The sequence below is a fragment of the Ovis canadensis genome, chromosome 21 (assembly GCF_042477335.2).
Source record: "Ovis canadensis isolate MfBH-ARS-UI-01 breed Bighorn chromosome 21, ARS-UI_OviCan_v2, whole genome shotgun sequence".
Lineage (NCBI taxonomy): Eukaryota > Metazoa > Chordata > Mammalia > Artiodactyla > Bovidae > Ovis > Ovis canadensis.
In genome coordinates this window covers 32,667,752-32,689,701 of record NC_091265.1, presented here as the reverse complement: position 1 = coordinate 32,689,701, position 21,950 = coordinate 32,667,752, and the positions used below count along the sequence as shown (strand labels likewise).

General features: G+C 49.7%; 1 protein-coding gene and 1 long non-coding RNA gene across 4 annotated transcripts in view; one reads left to right on the top strand and one right to left on the bottom strand.

Moving 5' to 3' along the window:
• TENM4 (teneurin transmembrane protein 4) overlaps positions 1-21,950 on the bottom strand; it is an 844,684-nt gene that overhangs the window by 543,166 nt on the left and 279,568 nt on the right. The gene's annotated exons all lie outside the window — the stretch shown is intronic.
• LOC138426399 (uncharacterized) lies at positions 167-20,096 on the top strand. The gene is made up of 3 exons (XR_011251637.1): positions 167-602; positions 6,849-6,988; positions 19,353-20,096. It is a non-coding gene; the product is annotated as an uncharacterized lncRNA (long non-coding RNA).

Sequence of the window (21,950 nt, the reverse complement as noted above, 5' to 3'; positions counted from 1 at the left end):
CCACAACCCCAAATTCAGGTGAAATCGAAGTTCTAATCTCCATTATCTCAGACTGTGATTTTATTTGGAGATATGGTTTTAAAGAGGTAAAATGAGGTCATCTGAGCGGGCTCTAACCCAGTATGGCAGGTGTCCTTTTAAGAAGAGGAGATTAGGGGACTTCCCCAGTGGCCCGGTGGTTAAGACTCTGTGTTTCCACTGCAGAGGATGTGGGTTTGACCCTTGGTCAGTGAACTAAGTCCCACATGCTGCACGGTACAGCAAAACAATGGAGAGAACAGGAGCCTGGAACACAGACTCACAGGAAAAAGGACCACGTGAGGACACTGAGGGGAGACAGGACACTGAGGCTCGATCGGGACTTCTGGCTTCCAGAACTGCGGGAAAATGCAACTCTGCCGTTTCCGTGACTCAGTCTGTGCTGCTTGGTTATAGCAGCTCTAGCAAACGATAAACCATTCTACTCATCTGCAGAGAACAGTGTTTCAGTGTAGATTGGGGGTGCTGCTGCTGCTGCTGCCAAGTCGCTTCAGTTGTGTCCGACTCTGTGCGATCCCATAGACGGCAGCCCACCAGGCTCCCCCATCCCTGGGATTTTCCAGGTAAGATCACTGGAGTGGGTTGCCATTTCCTTCTCCAATGCATGAAAGTGAAAAGTGAAAGTGAAGTCACTCAGTCACGTCTGACTCCCTGTGACCCCATGAACCGTAGCCCACCAGGCTCCTCCGTCCATGGGATTTTCCAGGCAAGAGTACTGGAGTGGGTACCAGTGCCTTCTCTGACTGGGGGTGGGGACGGAAGGTAACCGTTATTAAGCACTGATAGATGCAGAATACTGATCCACGAGATCTTATTTAATCCACCCAATGGCTGGAGGTGCTCATACTTCCGTAGCAGTTGCAAAGTTTTCAATCAATTATATGTACATGGCGAATCTCACTTCTTGTGGGATGACCAGGAAACAATGACCTGGAGACTAAGAACTGAAAAGAGGTCTAGGAATCTCAGAACCTAGTCAAACGTGCTCAACTTCTCCCCAGGAGAAGACATCTCTGCCCATGAATGCACGATGCTGAATTCCACTTCCTGGGTCAATAAACTCTTTAAACTCATGTACAGACCTGGCAGGGAACTAAGAGCCTCAGCTTATAAGCCACTGGATTGGAGGGTTTCAATGGAGTCCTGGTAGAGAACAGATGATGGAGGAGAAAGAAGGGAAAACAGAGGTGGGGGAAAGGGCGGGAGAGAAGATACGGATGGAGAGAGGAAGACAAAGGAGGAAAGAAAAGAGGTTGAGGAGTGAGGAGAGGAGAATGTGGGAAAGACAGAAGGCAAAATAGGAGAGAAGAAGCAGGATAGCAGAAAGGGAGTGGAGATGGAAAAGAACAGGAGAGAGGAGGGGAAAATGCAGGAGGAGAGAAGGGAGAAAGGCCTCGGAGGAGGTGGCGGGGAGAAGGGAGGAGGGCCTGCCTGGGGCTGAGCTCTGTCTGTGTCTAATCCAGGCCTGTTTAACCCGTGGTGGCTGGAGGATCCAAGTCCTAACCTCAGAAGTGTGGTCAATACTTGGAGGCTCAGATATGAGGACATTTCGCACATGTATTTCCTGCAAACATGCAAAATAAATATTTAAACCTCTCATTGACCTTATGAGGCAGGATATCCTAAAGAACTCCTAGGGCTCAGGGAAATTATTAGTGCGAAATCCACAGGTATTAAAACAACTGTCCTAGTTCCTTACATGGGATTCCTTTTTTGTTGTTGAATTTTAGGGAATGTAAAAATACCAGTCAGGGCATTTGCATAATTCCTCCTGACCTTGATAATCCTGCTACTTTCTCAAACTTACTTCCTACAAGGGGATGGTAGAGGAAGCAGGGAACACATGAGGCTATCAGTTTCACTTATCAGCAAGTCATTGAAAACATTGCTTCACATGAATGTAAATATCGGTTTATGTGGAATTAAAAACTTTATGTATTTATAATTGGTTATCTCGGGCAAGTTACTTTAACTCTCTTAGTCTCAATTTCCACATCCAAAAATATCTATCAAGAGCAGCTGGGAAGTGACATAATATATGTAAACTCCCAGCATTTAGGAGGTTCTTGACAAACACTAGGTCCTTTCTCTCCTTCCATTGACAGTAAGCCCTCCTCTGAGTTCCCACAGTTTCCCCCTTCTCCTTCAGCTCACAAATATTTTTTCATAGCTGCATGCATGCTCAGTCATGTCCGACTCTTTGCGACCCCATGGACTGTAGCCCACCAGGCTCCTCTGTCCATGGGATTCTTCCAGCAAGAATCCTGGAGTGGGTTGCCGTTTCCTTCTCCAGGGGATCTTCCTCACCCAGGGATTGAACCCTTGTCTCCTGTGTCTCCTGCATTGGCAGACAGATTCTTTAGCAGTGAGTCACCAGGGAAGACCCCTTTTTCACAGTTACATGTCTGTGTTTCTAATTTTTAGGAAGTAGGGTGTGCGTTTCTTCAGAGTAGGGACCGGGAAGCCTGGGCGTGCTGCAGTCCACATGGTCGCAGAGTCCGACACGACTGAGTGACTTAACAAAACACAAAGGGACCGTAACCTCTTCCTTTCTGGTTTCCAGGCTGTGGTACCACGAGGGGAAGACGGAGGGTAAGATAAAACAGAAGCAGGGAGGGGAGCAGAAAGAGAGTGAAGACAGGAAAGAAGAGAGGAGGGGAGGATGCAGGAGGAGAGGGGGCATCAGAGGAGTGCGCAGGGAGCCGCAAGTGCGGCCGTCCGGGGCTGAGCTGGGAGCACGTGCTCCTGAAGCAGCGGCAGGTGAACCCATCAAGCATCTCTTTTCCAAATGGTCCTGTGATGCCCGTGACAGCTTTTATAATAGGAATTCGCTCCCTTCTCCCTCCTCTATTGAGAGCCCCTTGAAGTCCAAACTTTCAGTCTTACCCACCTTTTCATACCCTGGGTACGTAGGGCCTATAGACGTGGTAGGGCCTCAATAAATATTTGCGAAATGGATTTTACTCTGATTTGAGATGGAACCAAAAGCTAATATTGACCAGTTTCACAGTTGGCATGAATAACAGAAGAAAGAGGCCTAAGAGTGTAACATCAGAAATTGCTCAGAATTGCTTGGGCTTGGCTGGGTCCAGACTTGTGTGGGCAGATGTTCCTGGTCTTGGTGTCCGATCACAGAGCGTGGTGGGATGTCCAGACCACTGGTGCTCAGAGGAAAGGCCACAGTAAGTAGTCAGTCACTTACTATAATGGAGGATGGATTCCCCACACCTCGCAGGATTTAGAGATGATTTCTACTCTACTCCCTGCTGGTTCAGACAGTAAATAATCTGCCTGCAATGCAGATTTGATCCCTGGGTTTGATCCCTGGGTCAGGAAGATCCCCTGGAGAAGGGAATGGCATCCCATTCCAGTCCTCTTGCCTGGAGAATCCTATGGACAGAGGAGCCTGGTGGGCTACAGTCCACGGGGTTGCAAAGAGTCAGACTCGACTGAATGACTAACAGTTCCACTTTCTAATTCACTGAAATGGGGCCCCCTCTGGGCAGTCTTCTGGAGTCTTCAGTCCTGGCAACATTGGTCTCTCCCTTCTCTGTGCTCCTGCTATAGCTGGAGGCAAAAAGTCTCATAGCTTTATCCCCATCACAGGATGTTCATTGTTTGTGTGTTTACCCTACTTGGTAGATGCCACCGGAGCTTTTAAACAGATGATCAGATTTTCCTGTGAAACAGGCACAAGCTTCCACTTCTGGGAGCCAGCCTCTTGCCAGCTACCAGTTACCTGCCCTAGGCACTGACTTTACCTTGGGGTCTCAGCTTCCTTATTTGTAAAATGGGCTAAGAATCCCTGCTTCCACGCCATGAGGTGTATAACGCGCTCGGCATCAGGCCTTGTGCATAGTAGGTGGCCCATAAACGCAACCTGCCTTCCCTTTCCTCTCCTTGCCCTCTTTGGAAGTCTGACTTTTCTGTAAGACTCTCAAGGACCTCAAACAGAGCCTGATAAAGGGTAGACGCTCAGGATTTATTTTTATAACAAGTGAGTGTCAGACTCTCTAGACTACTCTTCCCCTAAGCCTCCCCACCAAGCATCCAGAAGACCCTCATACAGACTGTATAGACTGTCCCTTCAAGCACAGATATAGTCTGTGCTAGAATAAACGTGGAAGGAATCAGAAAAATGTAAATAATTCAAATAGGTGGTACAATTCAAGGAGCATGATTTTTTTCATGTTGCAAAGCAGGTTTAATTATAATTATGGTTTAAAAAAAGATTTTCAGTACAGAGTCTGCATCTGAGTATCTCAGGCATTAAAAAAAAACAACACACATTTTGGAGATGAATCCAGGAATGGTGTTTACTTTCTCTATAGGGAAAGAGTGGCAACCACCCCTCTCAGTAATCAGCTCCAAGTTCCTGGCTTGTGACCCTTTCCCAGTAAGCTGGGGGTCAGGGTGGGGGTTCCAGGATGCTGCAGAAGGTACCAGAAGCCACACATGCATGCATACATGCTAAGCTGCTTTGCTTCAGTCGCGTCCAACTCTTTGTGACCCCATGGACTGTAGCCTACTAGGCTCCTTTGTCCCTGGGATTCTCCAGGCAAGAACACCAGAGTGGGCTGCCATGCCCTCCTCCAGGGGATCTTCCTGACTCAGGGACTGAACCCATATTTCTTATGTCTCCTGCATTGGCAGGCAGGTTCTTTACCACTAGTGCCGCTAAGAAGCCACACAGGCTGTCACGGGTCTGCTTGCTCTCCACACCTCCCAGCTCCCAGGACCCTGCGCAGGCCGTGAGGGGGCTGGACACACAGCCAGTGGAGATTTCCTACCCGCTCCCCACCAATACCACCAGCAGCACCAGGACGCTGCCGTCCACCAGGACGGTTTTGATTTTAGGGGTTTAAGGCGGTGGGGTCTTTCCCGGATCCGGTCCCCTGTGTTGTCCATTCCCCAGGGCTAGGGTGCTATCTGCCGTGGTGTGTGGAGTGCTGGACTAGGGATCAGGACACAGGAGTCTGAGGACCATTCTGCCTGGCCTCCACTTGCCGTGTGACCCTGGACAAGGCACTGTCCCCTTTCGCTCCCAGTTTCCTCCTCTAAGTGAAGGGTTGGGTCAGATGACACTGTGTGAGATGAGTTTCTCTGATCCAGTGAGCATCCAGTGGCCCGCAGCAGGAGGCCTGGCCGTTTCCCAAGCAGGGGCCCTGCCAGAGGTACCTGGACGATCACCTCATTTGTTCTCTAGTGACCCTGGGAAGTGGGCTCTCCTGTCTCTCCTTTGCAGGAAAATGAAAACTGAGAGAGGCCGGGGTAGTCAGGCTGCCCAGGGTCATACAGACTGAACACGGTCACCAGGGTGGGTTTCAGGAGAAGATGAAGAATGGCAACGTCTGGCGCCGGGGGCAGCGTGGCCACTGAGTTGTCCAGAGGGGGGCACGGCTGGTGGAGAGCAGGGGACACGCCGCACGCCTGGGCTCCGGGGAGAAAACACGGATGTGAACCCCAGGCCCGGCCGCAGGTCCCGGCCCTGGGGCTCTTATGTTCCTGGTGACACTTGGAGAAATCACTGAGTCTGAGTCTCAGGTGCCCTCACTGTGTGTGTGTCACCCTGCACAGCACGCGGGATCTCAAGTTCCTGACCAGGGACTGAACCTGTGTCCCTGCGGTGGAAGCATGGAGTCCTAACCACCGGACCACCGGGAAGTCCCTTCCTCATCTCTAAAGCAGGGATGACCACCTCTCCTCCGCCCATCTCAGAGGCTTGTTGAAAAGATCACATGAGAAGAGGGTCTGAAGGCAGCTGCCCACAATTCTCAAAAGCACAAGTCCCACCTGTGCTGGTTCTGTGGCCCCTTGAGCCTCCGTGTGTGTGTGTGTGTGTGTGTGTGTGTGTGTGTGTGCGCGCGTGCGTGCGCTGGGGGAGTGGCCGCGTCTGAGGGGTCAGGTGTGTGTGTGTGTGTGTGTCGGGGGAGTGGCCACGTCTGAGGGGTCAGGCCTGTCCGGTGCTCCCAGCGGCGGCCATCACTGGGAACACGCGTGGTCGGGAATCGCCCTCCACGTCTCCTGAAAGTGCAGGCCCTTGGGCTCCTTGTTCTCAGGCTTCCTCCCCCACCACAGCACTCAGCAAACAGAAGGCTCTGGAGGCCGGAGACCTCGCTCTGCCTTCTCAGGACCTGCGGCTTTGTCTCTGCTGTGACAGGCTTGGCCCACAGCTTGCCTTACCCACATTTCTAGAACCTTCCAACCACCCCCCCTGTGGCAGCAGCCTAGGTCCCCAGAATGCAGGAACTTTCTGTGTCCGAGGGCCAAGCCGTGTGTGTCTGGGTTGTGGTCCATAGATGCCGGGGGTGATGGGATTTCAGCCAAAAGAAGCAAGGCTCTGGGTCTGGAGGGTTCCATGCTGACCGCAGGGCCTTTCCGAGGACTTTTCTTCCTGCGCCAACTAGAAAACGGGGCTGGCTCTGGGTCCTCCTTGCGGCCAAGTTCTGACTGAAAGCAGCTGGGTCTGCTTCCAGTCGCTCCCCAGTTTGGTGAGAGCACGGCTGTGTCACCCGGAGTGTTTGGGGGATTGCTTCCTCACAAACTGTCACGCACATCTGAGAGCGGAGGAACCCGGGACCTTGAGTGGACAGAGCGTGGAGGGACAGGAACCGGGGAGTCAGGCAGGGCTCCTCGGCTCTGGTCGTTCACATACTGGGGCCCCATGGCGACCACCTGGCACCCACCGTCCCCCTGGGGCCATCGGAATCAGAACTTCCCAGGCTGGGCTCTGCAGTCGGGATTTCCCAGCAGCCACTCAGAACTTCTGCCGACAAGGTGCTTTATTTACACTTAATCCTCACATGCAGGTCACCACAGGCGCACTCGTCACGGGCTGCGTTTCTACCAGGTCTCTCCGACCGCAGACCCCGTACTCGCCTCCCAGACTCACCCAGAAATCCAGGCTCTGCAAGTCCCCATGGCTCCATCCACCACAAACTATTCCCAGGTAACAGCCGCCGCCCCCACTACCGACCACCATGTCCCATAACCTCCTGTGATTTCATTTTCCCATTTGGCATTTAGTTTTGATGTTCAGGGCATTAAGGGCCCATAGCTTCCCCCAAGCTATTTTGCTCTGAAGCAGTGAAATAGCTTAGCAATTTGGGAGCCATGTAAAATGCATTGTTTTCCTGGGGGAGGCCTGTGAGGGGAAACCTGACTTTCTTGGCTCCTAAATCGGAGTGTAAATGTAGCAGGCTTCCCATCAGGATTTTTTTTCCAGAGTCTTGTTAGATATGAGGCCAGAAGCCTTTCCTGTGGACTGTGCTCCATGCAGCAAGACAAAGATGGCCGTTGTAGACCATGCAGGTCTCCGGGAGCACACGCTCAGGGCTCGCAGAGACCCAGGTTCAAACTTGGCCTCCATCCCTTCCCTGTTGCACTTGTGTGGTCTAGGCATTCTCCTCCAGAAAACCTCCATCACCATCCGATTGTAGCATTCACTATGGCCACCTAAGAGGATGATGGCAAAGGCCTCACACATTGTTTACTCAAAACCAAAACTGGTAGCTGTTATTATTAAATGCTGGAGATGTGACTCTGCCCTAATCTTTGTGACTGCTGCCCTAATCTTTGACTTCTGCAAGTTCAGGTCCCTTGATTGGACCTGTGATGTTCAGAGGAGCCCCTGGGGCAGAAAGGACCACACTGGCCATTCTAGGAAACTCTTCTCTCTGGACAGCCTGGCCTTCAAACGCCATCTGTGAGCATCATGCTGAGGAAATGGAGTGTAAAATATGCTGGTGCCCAGGTCCTGCTGTCAGAGGTGCTGGCTCCACTGGCCAGGGATTGGCACAGGCCAGGGTGTCTGTTAAGCTCCCCAGGGGATTCCAGAGACCAGCTGGGCTGAAAGCCTCTGCTTTATTCTTCACTCTTCCCTTTTCTGTCTCAGTCTTCTCCCCGTTCAGAAGGATGACTGGCACCTGGAGACAATCTCCAGACTCATGGTAACACAGATGTGCTCTCAGCACAGTGAGATGAGTCGGTGGGAGCTGACCCATCTGTTTTCAGTCACATCCGTGCCTCCCGGTTTTCTCGCCCCGTCTTCATATGTTTGTTTAATGATGATTATTTACTGAGCACCTACTTTGTGTCCATGCAGTGGGGCAGGTGGTGGTACCACCCTGCCCTCAGGGAGCTGCCACTCTGAGTGCAGGGCTGAGGGTGGGAATTTAAAGATAGAGCATGGTGTGTGAGAGACAAAAGAGGGAAGAGTGGTCAGGATGAGAGCAGAAAAGGAGGCAGGATGACATTCATGACACGAAAATCCATGGAGAGGCAGGTCAACGAACCATGGCCTTGGTCAAAGAACACTGCTGCTAGAACTGAAGTGCCAGGGTTCAAATCCTGCCTCAGCCACTTACAAGCTCTGTGACTCTGGGTTATGTACTTAATATCTCTGTGACTTGGAATCCCCAGTTGGAGATGATGCTGACTTCCAAGAGTTTTTGTGACAATTCAATTAGTTAATTCACACAAGAGCTTCCCTAGTGGATCAGATGGTACAGAATCTGCCTGCAATGCAGGAGATCCAGGTTCGATCCCTGGGTCGGGAAGATCCCCTAGAGAAGGGAATGGCTACACACTCTTGTATTGTCTGGAGAATGCCATAGACAGAGGAGCCTGGTGGGTGGTCTACAGTCCATGGGGTCACAGAGAGTCAGATACAGCTGAGCAACTAACACTTTCACTTTGTCTCAATTCATGCAAACCACTCCGAGGAGTACCTGGAACACAGTAAGTAGTTCATAAACATTTGATATTATTATTATGGCATTGGTTCAGCCTCATCTACAAAATAGGAACAACAGGGTATCTAACTAGAACACCCTTGTGAAGGTTAAACGAAAGGGTAGAGCTGGAATGCGCATGACAGTACCTGATATCGTGGTAAGCAGGCCATTCAAGTTCACTGTCACCATTTTTGTGTTTAATCATTACCTGCGGTGGGCACAGAATAAGCCACTTGGAGCAAAGCTGTAAACAACCAACTCTCTCCAGGAAATGGGACAAGCTCTCCCTGGGGAAGTGCCCTGTTCTGCAGGAGTACAAGGCCAGGGCTGGACAGCGCCCCCTGCAGGGTGGCTGGATGAAGTGCCCTGGCAGGCCAAGAATCTATGACTGTGTGCTGTGCTGGGCTGTCCTCAGTTCTGTCTGATTCTTTGCAACCCCAGGGACTGTAGCCCGCCAGGCTCCTCTGTTCCTGGGATCCTCCAGGCAAGAATACTGGAGAGGGCTGCCATGCCCTCTTCCAGATCCATGATTCTATCTGTCTAATCTCTATCAGTTTCAGCCCATTGATAAAACTTTTCACAAACATCCTGGAGGCTTTGACCCTAGACACTAATCCTTCTCTTCCTGTTTTCCTGCCTCTGCAAAGAGACACCAAATCCAGATATCTCCTGCCCCAGGAGCTGATAAGACTTGCAAAGAGCATGTCATTCAAAGGTGTAAAGTCCCCTCAGGTTGGCTCCCCAGCCTGCCCTCACAGCGGAAGGGACACCAGGGGCCCTGTGCACCAACTGAGGGTCCAGCGGGGCTGGTGGGCAACTTCCCAGGCACGCACCTCTGAAGACGGGGACTGAGACCCAGCTCGGGACCCGCAGGGTCTGCAGAAGCATGCAGTCTCTCTTTCCCCCCCTTCTCTCCCTGGGTGCAGTTCATTGGTGCCCAGTAAAAATAGCAGTGGTTATTTGGGGAAAATACACCGCACTCTGTCTCTGGGGATGCCAATGCAAGAAGGCTCTTTCAAAAATAGAACCCTAATCAGGTACGCTGCCTAACTCCTCACCTCCCCCACCAGTCCCAGAAAGATCCCTTCAGAAAGACCCAGACACAACAGAGCAGGTCCGCATGCAGGAGAGGGTCAGAGCTGGGGGGCTCACCCTGGCTGTCTTCTTCCACATCCCTTCTCCTGTTTCACTTTAAAAAAAAAATCCATTTTCCCTTGATTTAAAAATATAGATTTATTTTAGATATCATGGAAAACACTGAAAAGTAATCTCACCAACTAGAAATAACCACTGATATTAGTCTGTTCTTCCTCATTTCTCTCTTCTCGATAACACACACTCACAGATGCATACATTTATAGAATCGAGATACTGCATTTTGTCTTTTTTTTTCCCCACTGACATCAGAGGTATTTTCCTTTGTCATTCAATATACTTCTCCAATTTCAGCATAATACAGCGGTTAAGCACGTATGTTTTGCTTCAGAAAGATCCAAGCTCAAGACCTAACTCTGTCACTTACAGGTTTTGTGGCCATGGGCAGCTACTTACACTCTGTAAACCTCAGCTTTCACTTTTATGAAATGGGGTCCGTGATAGTACCCACTCTGCGATAGCTAGGAAGGTAAAGTGCAGCACTTTCCTCAAAACTACTCAGTAAATGCGGATAATAATGACACCACCACTGACAGCAAGCTCCACTGAACTAGCATTGAGTTAATGATGCACTTGTTGATACACATTTCGCTTGTTTCCAAAGCCCAGGTTCTCCTGCCACTCCTCCCTTCTCTGGGAGGCTCTGGAATTCACAGAGGGGGCTGTGGCCTCTTGCTTAGAAGCCTTGCAAATGAGTAACAGATTAGCTGGTGAAGAGCGGTGGGGTGGAGGTTGGAGGGGGGAGGGGCACACTGGCAAAGATTTACCCAGGTTATCTCCCAAAGAGACCTGCCTCTCACCACCACCACCAAGCCCTGCAAAAGCTCTGGAATGCTGGGGCCAAGCCAGGTTCCCTCTGCAGACTCCCTTCCCTGGTGTGAGTTAGGGCCCTATGCCTCAAAGTAGTGCCCGGACAATGGGCTTCCTCTTCTGATTCTCAGCCAGATTCCATCCTGATCACCTTTCTTCTCTGTTATCGAATTCCCTAGGAAGCTGAGATATTTTTTACCCCACTTATATCCTTTCATTGTGCCTAGAAGTATTACAAGTTGGGCCCTGACGAAGAAAACAAGGCTCAGAGAGGTTTGGTGCTATCTCTGTGGTCACACAGCTAGTCATTAATCAGGTTTCATTTAGAAGTTTGTTAAGGGTTGAACTGTGTCCGCCCCAAACTCACATGTTGACACTTTAACCCCCAGCACCTCAGAATGTGACTGCTCAGTCATGTTTGATTGTTTACAACCCCGTGGACTAGAGCCCACCAGGCTCCTCTGTCCATGGGATTCTCCAGGCAAGAATCCTGGAGTGGGTAGCCATTTCCTCCTCCAGGATGTCATGTGGGTGGATCCTAATCCAATACGACTGGAATAAGAAGAGATTGCTGCTAAGTCACTTCAGTCGTGTCCGACTCTGTGTGACCCCATAGAAGGCAGCCCACCAGGCTCCCCTGTCCATGGGATTCTCCAGGCAAGAACACTGGAGTGGGTTGCCATTTCCTTCTCCAGTGCATGAAAGTGAAAAGTGAAAGGGAAGTCGCTCAGTCGTGTCGGACTCTTCGCGATCCCATGGACCACAGCCCACCAGGCTCCTCTGTCCATGGGATTTTCCAGTCAAGAGTACTGGAGTGGGGTGCCATCGCCTTTTCCAAAGAAGAGATTAGGACAACACAAAGATAGAACAATCAAATAAGGACACAGTGAGAATGCATCTACCTGTAACTCAAGGAGAGGGGCCTCAGAAGAAACCAAACCTGTGGGCACTTTGATCTTGGACTTCTAGTCTCCACAGTTTTGAAAAAAATAAAAATAAAGTTCTGTTGTTTAAAACACCCAGTCAGTGGTATTTTGCTATAGTGGCCCTAGCAAATTAATATGAAGCTTAAAAACAAAACCAGAACTCTTCACAGTTTATAAGGTTCCAAAGTACTTTCACATTTTTGATTCTTATTTTTACAGTGATCCTGGGAGGCAGGAAGAATATTTTAATCCCTGTATAGCTGGAGGGGATTAACGAAGTTTTGTCTGTAAAGCGCTTGGCCTACTGCCTGGCAAGCGGAGGTAACTGATTATTCTCACCTCAAGTATTTGTACTTGCCATGGATTCTGAGACTTAGCAAGAGCGGGTGTTACAAACTCCACATAGGGAAGGTCTGCCCAAGGGCTGGAAGGGCCACCTGAGGAGGGGGAGCTCCCATCACAGGCCACAGCAGAGCAGAAGCACCACAGAAGCTGCTGGGTACCACACTACAGAGCAGACGTCCTCACTGTGATGCCAGAGGAGCAGCAGCACCACCCTGATGCCTGTCGGAAATGCAAATTCTGGGGCTTTACCCTGCAGCTGTGCTGTGCTGAGTCGTGTCAGACTCTTTGTGACCCCATGGACTGTAGCCTGCCAGGCTCCTCTGTCCATGGGGAATCTCCAGGCAAGAATACTGGAGTGGGTTGCCATGGACTCCTCCAGGGGATCTTCCCCACCCAGGGACTGAACTCACGTCTCCCACGTTGCAGGAGGATTCTTTACCATCTGAGCCACCAACGGAGCCCGGGGCTTTACCCTAGACCTACTGAATCAGAGACTGGGGCGGAGGCTCAGCAGTTTGTGTTCTGCTAGCCTTCCAGGTGATTCTAGTACACAGTGAAATCTCAGAACCAGTGAGCTGGGGACACTGAGGAATGGACAGGCAGACTGGAAAGGACAAGATGACCTTCAGAGCGAAAGGCAGAGATTCAGGAGGACACCGACCTCCCCCCTGCCTTGCCCCTTGTCTTTCAGAGGCCATGGCCATACAGTTTCAGCGGAAACAGCTGGGGTTGACTTGTGTTCTTGAGCATCAGCTTATTGCTCATCCGTGAAGTTGGGAGAAAGCCACCCACTGCAGTTAGTATGCCCCAGACATGCCATAGGTTACACATCAGTGCCAAAAATGGCCTTGGAGATTTAGCACCTTTGCAGATCTGGCCCAGGGAGGACAAGGGTCATCCAAGGCCACACCCTGAGGATGCAAGCCAGGCCTTCTAGGCTTACTCCTCATCATCACGCGGCCATGCTTGGTTTCCTTCGGGGATGTGAGCACCCAGCAAAACCACTGGGGGAACGTCTGTGTGCATCCCACCTCTCTCTTGCTCAGCTGGCACTCGGATGCCTTTCAATTCCAGGCTGATCATGCTTGACAGATGCTTCAAAGTCAAGGCAGTGCACGAGAGGACAAAGCTGTCGCTCTAGGCACAAGCACAGTCTCTGAATTTTGTGCCTGTCAATGTAGTTTCTGTTCACGTTGCAGGATTATCTTGCCTTGGAGACACTTCACTGGGGGCATTACAAGGGACTCATACTCTGACCGCCTCAACACTCAGAGTCACTCCAGAGAGACATTTGTCAGACCAGGTTTAATCAGTCCTGGTAGGAAGTATGTTCAAAGGTCGAGCACTACTATGCCCCACATTGCTTTCTGACTTTATGGGAAAAGGCTATACTGCAGAGGGCCTGTAGGAAAAAGCTTTCCTTCTAAGTGGTACAGCAAAGCCCACGGCTAGGGCTGAAGGATGTGAGAAGCTCCAGAAGTAGGACATCAAACAACATAGAAAACACTATCTTGGCTGGAAGACAGCTGGCAAGTTTGGGCTGGGCCAATTGCTATTCTATCATCTTGTGCCTGGGCCCCCAAATTTGAATTCCTAATAGCAATACCAATGCTGGTGGTCAAGGGACCACACTTTGAGAACCACCAGCAGTAGTAACCTGTCTGGCCTTCTTGTGCTGGCTCATTTGGAGGGTCTGTGTGCCTATACAGTTCTGCCATCTGCAGAACTTATCATTGATCATCGTCACGTCTCAGCTCTGAACCTCAGATTTCCTATCTGTAAAATGGGGACAACAGCTACTGTCTGCAGCTCAGAGTGGTCAACGCCAAACAGAGAAACAAATAAGGCAAAAGAGCCCAGAAACTGTTAAGACTATTCAAGCACAAGAGGGAGCAAACATTTAGGGCAGGCCTACCTTAAGTCAGAAGTTCTGTTAGATGTCAGAATACTGACATGAGTAAACCAGAATTTCTGCTCTCAGAGAGCCCAGGGGTGGATGGGGAAGACAGATACATGAATCCCTATCATAGCTGACGCAATCGCAGACATCATGGTAAGCTGTAGAAGCATGGAGAAGAGATGGATAAGTGACTTAAGTTTGACTTTATCCTCAAGGCCAAAGGAAGCCTGCATGTGAGTTTAAGGTGGAAAGCAACCTCATCTTATTTGTTTTATGGGAAGATCACTGTGGGCTGGAGCAGGCATCACCCATTGGGAGGGGCATGTCTAGAGGCAGAGGGGCTGGAAGACAGTGAGGAGGCTGCTGCAGTGATGCAGGAAAGAGATGATGGAGAGATTGATGATGGAAGGTAGATGCCCTGGAGAGATTAGACGGGCAGGACCAAAGAGGTGGTAGAGTCAAGGTTTCTGGTTCACTGAGTGAGGTGGGGGGAACTGGGCAAGTGGATTAGGATGGAGCTAATAAGCCTCTGCTTCCTGGCTATGTCCCCGATGGCTCAGAGGGTAGAGACTTTGCCTGGAATGCAGGAGATACGGGAGATGTGGGTTCGACCCCTGGGCTGGAAGATGCACTGGAGGAGAGCATGGCAACCGACTCCGGTATTCTTGCCTGGGAAATCCCGTGGACAGAGGAGCCTGGGGGGCTCCAGTCTGTGGGGTCACACAGAGTCGGACACAGTTGAGCGCCTAAGCATGCGTGCATCCTGGCTATGTCGCTGCCATGAATACCTCATCCTGTGCAGCAATGCTGCTTGGATTGCCAGGACCAGGACTCCCCCACTGTGAGGAGCTGTTCCCCTCTCTTCCCTCCCCATGCCCGGCATTCCTGAGTTCTGCTCTTCTCTACTGCTCTGACCTGCAGCTGTGTCCTTCCCACCCCTGGAGTCATCACCAAAATGAACAACAGTAGCAATCAGCAAGCAATCTTTTTTTTTTTTCCTTATACAATGCCTGGGAGTGCAGATAATGTTTGTGATTGTTGCAAAAATAATGGAATGAAAAGTGGGGCTTCTGCCAAAGAGAAGGAAGAAAATCTATTTAACTAAACTCAAGTGGTTCAGACCCGGTTTGAGGTTTCTTAAACTGGGGCCTCCTAATGTTCTCTGCCCTTCTAGCCTGCCTGGGGTGGGGAGCTGCTCCTGAGACCTAACCAGGGTGGCATGGCACACAGCGATGGCCCCTGGAGGCTTGGAGAATCACTGTTACAGTGGAATTCTTCTGGCATCTGCTCTGTGTGTTAGAGACAGGCAGCTCTCTGGGCTTTTCACTCACAGCTTAGCTCCCAACTGGTGGAGAAGAGGTGCTCACGGAGGTTCTAAGTGAGTTTAAGAGCATCCCAGGCAGACAGTGGGCTAGAGGAGGCTCATAATGATAAGAGAGCTGGCTGTATCCCTGACTATACTAGAACAAGCTTATTGTTTTATTAATAATCCATCCTCTCAACTGTCCTGAAAAGTGGGTATCATTAATCCCATTTTACAGAGGGGAGAGTTAATGATGACCTCACAGCTAATAAATAGCAAAACTGGGATTCTAGCCCAGGTTACTTGATGCAACAACCCATGACTGAGATAGAATCAAAAAGACATAACAATAAGTGTTGGCGAGGGTGTGGAGCAATCAGGACTCTCATACATTGCTGACGGGAACACAAAATGCTACAGGCACTGGAAAACAGCCTGGCAGTTCTTCAGAGGGTTGAACAGATTTGCTACGTGCTCCTCTAATTCCTCACCTAGGTATTAATATATTCCCAAGAGAAATGAAAACAGGCATCCACAACGAAATCTGCATATAATTGTTCATAATGCTAAAATACTCATAATACTAAAAAAGTGAAAGGAAGCCAGACATCTGTCAACTGATGAAGTGATAAATAAAATGTGGTATATCCATCCAATGGAATTCACTTTGCAATAAAAAAGAAATGAAGTGTTGTGTTGGCCAAAAATTCATTATGGGAAACCTGTATGAACTTTGAACTTTTTGACCAACTCAATACTGCACATTCTGCAGCCTTGAACCATTATGCTAAGCGCAAGAAGCCTATTACAAAAGAGTACATAATGCATGATTACATTTACATGAAATGTTTAGAACAGGAAAATTCAGAAGGACAGGAAGCAGATTAATGGCTGTCTAGGGCTGGAGGGTTAGGGAGAAATCTGGAGTGACCAGATTTCTAATACCAGTAATAGATGTGGGTATTTTGGAGGAGGGGTGATAAAAATGTTCTAAAATTGATTATGGTGATGGCTGCACAACTCTGTGAATATACTACAAATTATTGAATCATATACTTTAAATGGGTGAATTACATCTCAACAAAGATGTTGCTTTTTTATTTAAAGTCCATGATTAAATATTTAAAAAGAAAGAAAAAGAAAGTCATGATCCTTCCAAGTAAGAGTATCTAGAATTATTTTTTCACATTCAACAACTCTTAAGCCCCTATTATGAGTCGGCACATATCTGGGAAATTTTGACTAGGAGCTCCTAGTCTGGGTAGAGGAAATAGGATGTGGGCACAGATAATCATGATTCATGGGAGAAGAAGCCAGGGGATTTTAAACAGGAGGATACTATTTCATATCCAGTGGGTTTGCAAAATTTAAAAAGTCTGACATTACCACACTGGCAAAGATGCAGAGCCCGAGATATTCTGATATATTGTCTAAGGGAGAATAAATAGGTATAATTTGGAAATAATCCTGGTAGTGTTTAGTGGAACTAAAGATATACATGCTGTATGACCCAGCTCTTCAAACAGAACTAGGGATGCACACACCCTCTGACCCGGACATCCCAAGTGCTCCTAGGATATCACTTGGATAAACTCTTGCACAAGGGAACGTGAACAAGGTCTGTGGCTACCCCATTCACACCACAAGACTGGAGATAGTCAAGCCCATCGATAAGAGAAAGAGTAAATAAACTCTGCTATAGTCACACAAAGGATTATATACAGCAGGTAAACTCCAACAAAATACAATATATACAGAGTTTAAAACATACCAAACAATATCACATTACTTATGCATGGGTATAAACATAGTCAAAGTCTACAAACAGGTGTCAAAATGAGCAATATGAAATCCTGGATACTGGTTGCTTCTCAGGAAACAGAGTAATAAGATTGGGGAGCACCCTAGGGTCTTCAATTACATCAATAATATTTCTTTTCAGAACAGACTTGCAGTATCTTTTATTTTTTTAAGTGAAATCTTTTACTGAAATAATCATAGATTCATGGGCAGTTGTAAGAACAGTATAGAGATTCCTTATGTATATGCCCAGTTTCCACACTGGTAACATTTTGCAAAAGCATAATATACTATCATAATCAGCAGACTGATATTGATACAATCCACTAATCTTATTCAGATTGCCCCAGTGTGACTTGTATTCCTCTATACACCTGTCAAATTCTACCCAGTTTTATCTCCTAAGTGTTGGTATCTACCATCACAATCAAGATGTTAAACCCTGGCAACCACCACCCTGACCTCCACTTCTAAATTTCAGTCATTTCAAAATGTTCTATCCATGGAATCATACATATGTGAGGATATGGGATTGGCTTTAATTTTTTGGCACAGCACAGTTCCCCAGAGACCCATCCATGTTGTTGTAGGTATCAGTGGCTCACTCCTTTCCACAACTTGTTTCACCATTCATTTTGTGAAGGACATCTGGGCTCATTCCAGTGTTTGCCCCTTACAATATCTGTAATGTTTCAGTCCTTCAACTGGGAGGTATTGGAGTTTTTACTGTACTACTGAACCTATTTTTTGATGCAAAGGAGATTCATATTTGGAAGGAAGGGAGAGAGGGAAAGCAGAAGAGATACTGCCTGTCCAGCTTTGTGCACAAGAGTGCAAGACTGGGCGACAACTGAGGCCAAGGCAGGTCTGGTGTTTAGGAAGCAGGAGCCGGGCACCCGACAGCATCAAGGTCCCAAGCCTCACATGGGTTCAAGGCAACCCGTCCAAGACCTTCAGCCCCTGAGGCAAGTGTCTGAAGAATCCCGCCCCTGGTCACAGAGGTCCTTCTCCAGCCTGTGTGTGTGTGGGTGGTCTGCCCCCAAATGGGAAAATTGCAGAGAAGCAGAAGAAATGGGGGTAGCCCTCAGGGAGGCAGGATGAAGTCTGGCAACTCCTGAGACCCTTGAGAAAACTCCAGAAGTGCAGCAACTTGGCTGCCGGAACCATGTTGGAGTCGAGGGAGCCAGTTGGAAGGAAACAGAAAACGCTGGGAACTTCCTTTCAACCTGAGGTCAAAGCTGTTGGGGATTTTCTTTCCCGTGGGTGGATAATGAGGCCTCGATCCTATCTGTTACTGCCAGGTGCAGGGAGACAGGTGTGGCCCCGGCCTCCTGGGTGCTGCCTACACCCCCGCACAGGTAGCTGTAAGCTGCTTTGCCTAAATCCTCACAAACACCAATTATGAGCCACTTAGTCGTGGGCAGAGTGTGGGGTAATGACAGACTTGGGCAACAAACACGCCCAGGGGGGCTGCCTGCTGCCCAGACACCCTTCCCTCAGGAGGCCCCTTCTGGGACACCTAGAAATGTCCTGTGCGGCCCAGGGAGCTACAGCCAGTGTGCTGAAAAGCCAGCAGGGCGCTCTGATGACCTACCATGGGAGGGAGGCAGGAGCAAGACCGCAGCCCAAGTCAGAGAGGGCTACCACAGAGCCTACCTTCCGGGCGGGTCTGGGAGAATGAGAAAGTTTCCGACAGGTGCAAAAACATCCCAAGGGCTCCTCGCGTCAAAGGAAGAGCATGTGCAAAGGCCCAGGGGCTGCAAGGTGCTACAATTACAGATACAACCACTGCTGCTAATAATAACAATATCACAACTCACACTGGTTGAAAATGCTATGGACCAGGCACCGTGCCCACAGCTCTATGTGTAACACCTCACTTGATCCTAACAACCACCACCACCACAATTCACTGTCATGTCAATTTTACATGTGACTTTTTAGAGAGGCATGGGGTAGTTAAGAAACCTACTCCTGGTGACTCAGCTTGGAAGGAGGAGAGTCAGGATCTGCACCCAGAGCCTGAGCTCCTTGCTGTTGATGATCAGCTCTTCTGTGAAAAGGGATACTACCAGGTCATCTGCGTAGCCTAGGCTTCTTCCGGAGGCCAAGGGGAGCTACAGACAATCCCTAAGCAGAGAGGGTCATGGCAGACCTCTATTTTGGGGATGCTACCTCGGAGGCGGCTCTGAGCTCTTTCCTCACCACCCCTGGAGGCTCAGCTCCTCGGTTTCATTGCTTTCCTTCGCTATTTTGCAAGTTAAACTTGTGTGCTAATATTGTGTGCTAATATCACACTTGTTTCGGAGAATAAGGCAACACCTCTTCTATAATTGCAGGTACCTGGTGAGGTTGCTAAACTAGCACAGGAAGCATCTCTCTCGAGTGTTCCGGACCCACTAAACTCCACGCCGCCCACTTCTGCTCATCTCCCCGCCCTAGGCCACGGCTGGGCACGGCTGGGCCAGAGCTCGCTCCAGAGCCTCCAAGACAAGCCGTAAGCACAAGGAAGTCTCTTGGCCAGTATTTTGCCAAACCTGGATGCTATCGTCTTTGTTGCTGTTAGGCTCTCAGTCATGTCCGACTCTTTGCGGCCGCATGGGCTGCAGCCTGCCGGGCTCCTCTGTCTATAGGATTTCCCAAGCAAGAACACTGGAGCGGTTAGCCATTCCCCCTGCAGTTCTCTGTGAAGGTCGCTCTATTTCACCCACTACTCTGGGCCAGTGGCTCTCCAGGGCCTCTCCCCCATCTGTGAGACATCCCCCGCACAACAGAGGGGAAGAACTCTGCCTTTGCAGTCAGTGGGTTCCAGGTACAAGCCTGGGTGCTGCCGTTTACCACCCGTGTGAGTGGCTGAACGGTCCCTGCTCCAGCGGTCTCGGCCGGGAGGAGGTTGGGTGAGAAGATGTCAAATGTCCTCCAGGCCTGGGATGCCTCCTGGAGGACCCACAGTGCCCAGGGTGGAGCACGCCCACCACTCCCCGGCTGAGACAGCAACAGCAGACCCCTGCCCCTGCCCCAACTGTTGTGCAGATGAACCAGAGAACATACAGGCAAATACTGGTCAACCACAACATTCTTTACAGAGTGAGAGACGATTTCATTACTTCATGTCCAAGTTTATCTCCAGGGTCTCCCGACTCCCTGTCTTTCTTGTGCGTGTGTGCGTTTCATTTGGTGGTGAGGAGCAGAATGATGGGGCGGGGGTGGGGGCTGTCCATTGGGGCTGGAAGAGGTGGAGGAGCTGCAGAGAAGTCCTCCAGACCATGCCTGGATTTGCTTGGTCGGAGTCCTGACATGTTCTGAGCAGAGATAATGAACCCGCTCAAACACTGTTCATCACTGCAGAAAACAGGCCTTCTGGGGAAACAGAGCAGGTGTCAGAAAGAAGGCGCCTCTCTCTGGCTCTGTGGAGCACCGCTGCATTTCCTGCTTGCAGGCCTAGTCTATGCGTCAGCGATACGGAGGCCGCTGCGCTCCGGTCACACCCGACTTGGGTAAGCCTAGACAGGAATCGGGGCTGCAGAGGGCCCCAGGGGGATGGAAGCCAGCCCACTGCTGTGAAACAGGGCCCTCTCCCTTTCCTGTGCCGGACACTGGGACTCAGAATTGCACCAGCCTCTGACCTCACCCTCAGGAAGATCCAGAAAATGGCAGAGTGGACATGAGCCCAGGGTTGGAGGTCAAGTGGGGTGAGCTGCCGCTGGCCCTGGCTCTGCAATCTTGGCATCTGGGGCAACATTCTAACTTCTCCCAGCCTCAGTTTTCTCATCTATAAACGGGGATGATGATGGTGGTGGAAATAACAATTGAGCTGCTATCAGGGTTAAGTGAGATAGAGCAGTAAACCAACACATTACTTAATAATGATGTTAGTTGTAATTGTTAGGGGAAGGGGAGAAAGTTAATGACTCATTCAACATGTTTGTGATGAGGGCCTGTTCTGTGCCAGGCCTTATGCAGGAAACTAATCTCTGCAGGCCCTCACTGGGGCACTGGGGAGGATGCTGATGGGGGGAAGCGTGGAATCTCGGAGCAAGAAAGAAGACCCACCCAAGCCTCCTCTCCTGACTCCTCCCGCAATCCTGCCTCCCTCCCACGTATTACTCCCTTCCACTCATACCCCACTTGGCTGCTCCTCCTGGATCAATAGTTTCTTCCCTAACTGGTGGTACAGAGGCCAGGAATCCCCAATTAATTAGGGACCCCTGGGAAAAATCCCAAACTCTCTCCCTTAAAAAAATAGTTACTCAAAAAAAAAGTCACTCAAAAGGTTTAACTCCACCTGAATGTCTGAATTTCCCTAATACCAACTGTTCCAAGCAGGATGAATATTAATTGTGTCTCAGAAGAAGAACCAGGAAATGTTGTCTTTGATAACTCACATAGATCACCCGATCTCTCTCTTGGATCATTCCAAGAGCTCCCAGGACTTCGCACAGTCACGTGGTCTCAGAGGGGAATTCTCCTACACAGGTTGCTCATGGTCTGCAGTTAAAACCACATTTGCAACAAGTCTCTGTACCTCTGGGCCCTCTCTTGAACATGTGTGTCAGGCTGGATGGAAGCAGGGAACTCACGGCTAATAACATTTATTGAGCATCTGTTACGTGCCAGGAAATTTACATATAGGATTCATTGAATCCTTAGAACAACCTTGTGGTGGGAGGCATTCTTTCTCATCTAGGAGATAAGGAAACTGAGGCACAGAGAGAGGTATACCTTTGCCCAAGATTATCCATCTTGTGGGGCTTCCCAATTGTTTCAACAGTAAAGAATCCATCTGCCAGTACAGGTGATAAGGGTTCAATCCCTGGGTCGGGAGGATCCCCTGGAGAAGGAAACGGCAACCCACTCCAATATTCTTTCCTGGAAAATCCCATGGACAGAGGAGCCTGTCGAAAATCCCATCGACAGTCCACAGGGCTGCAAAGAAC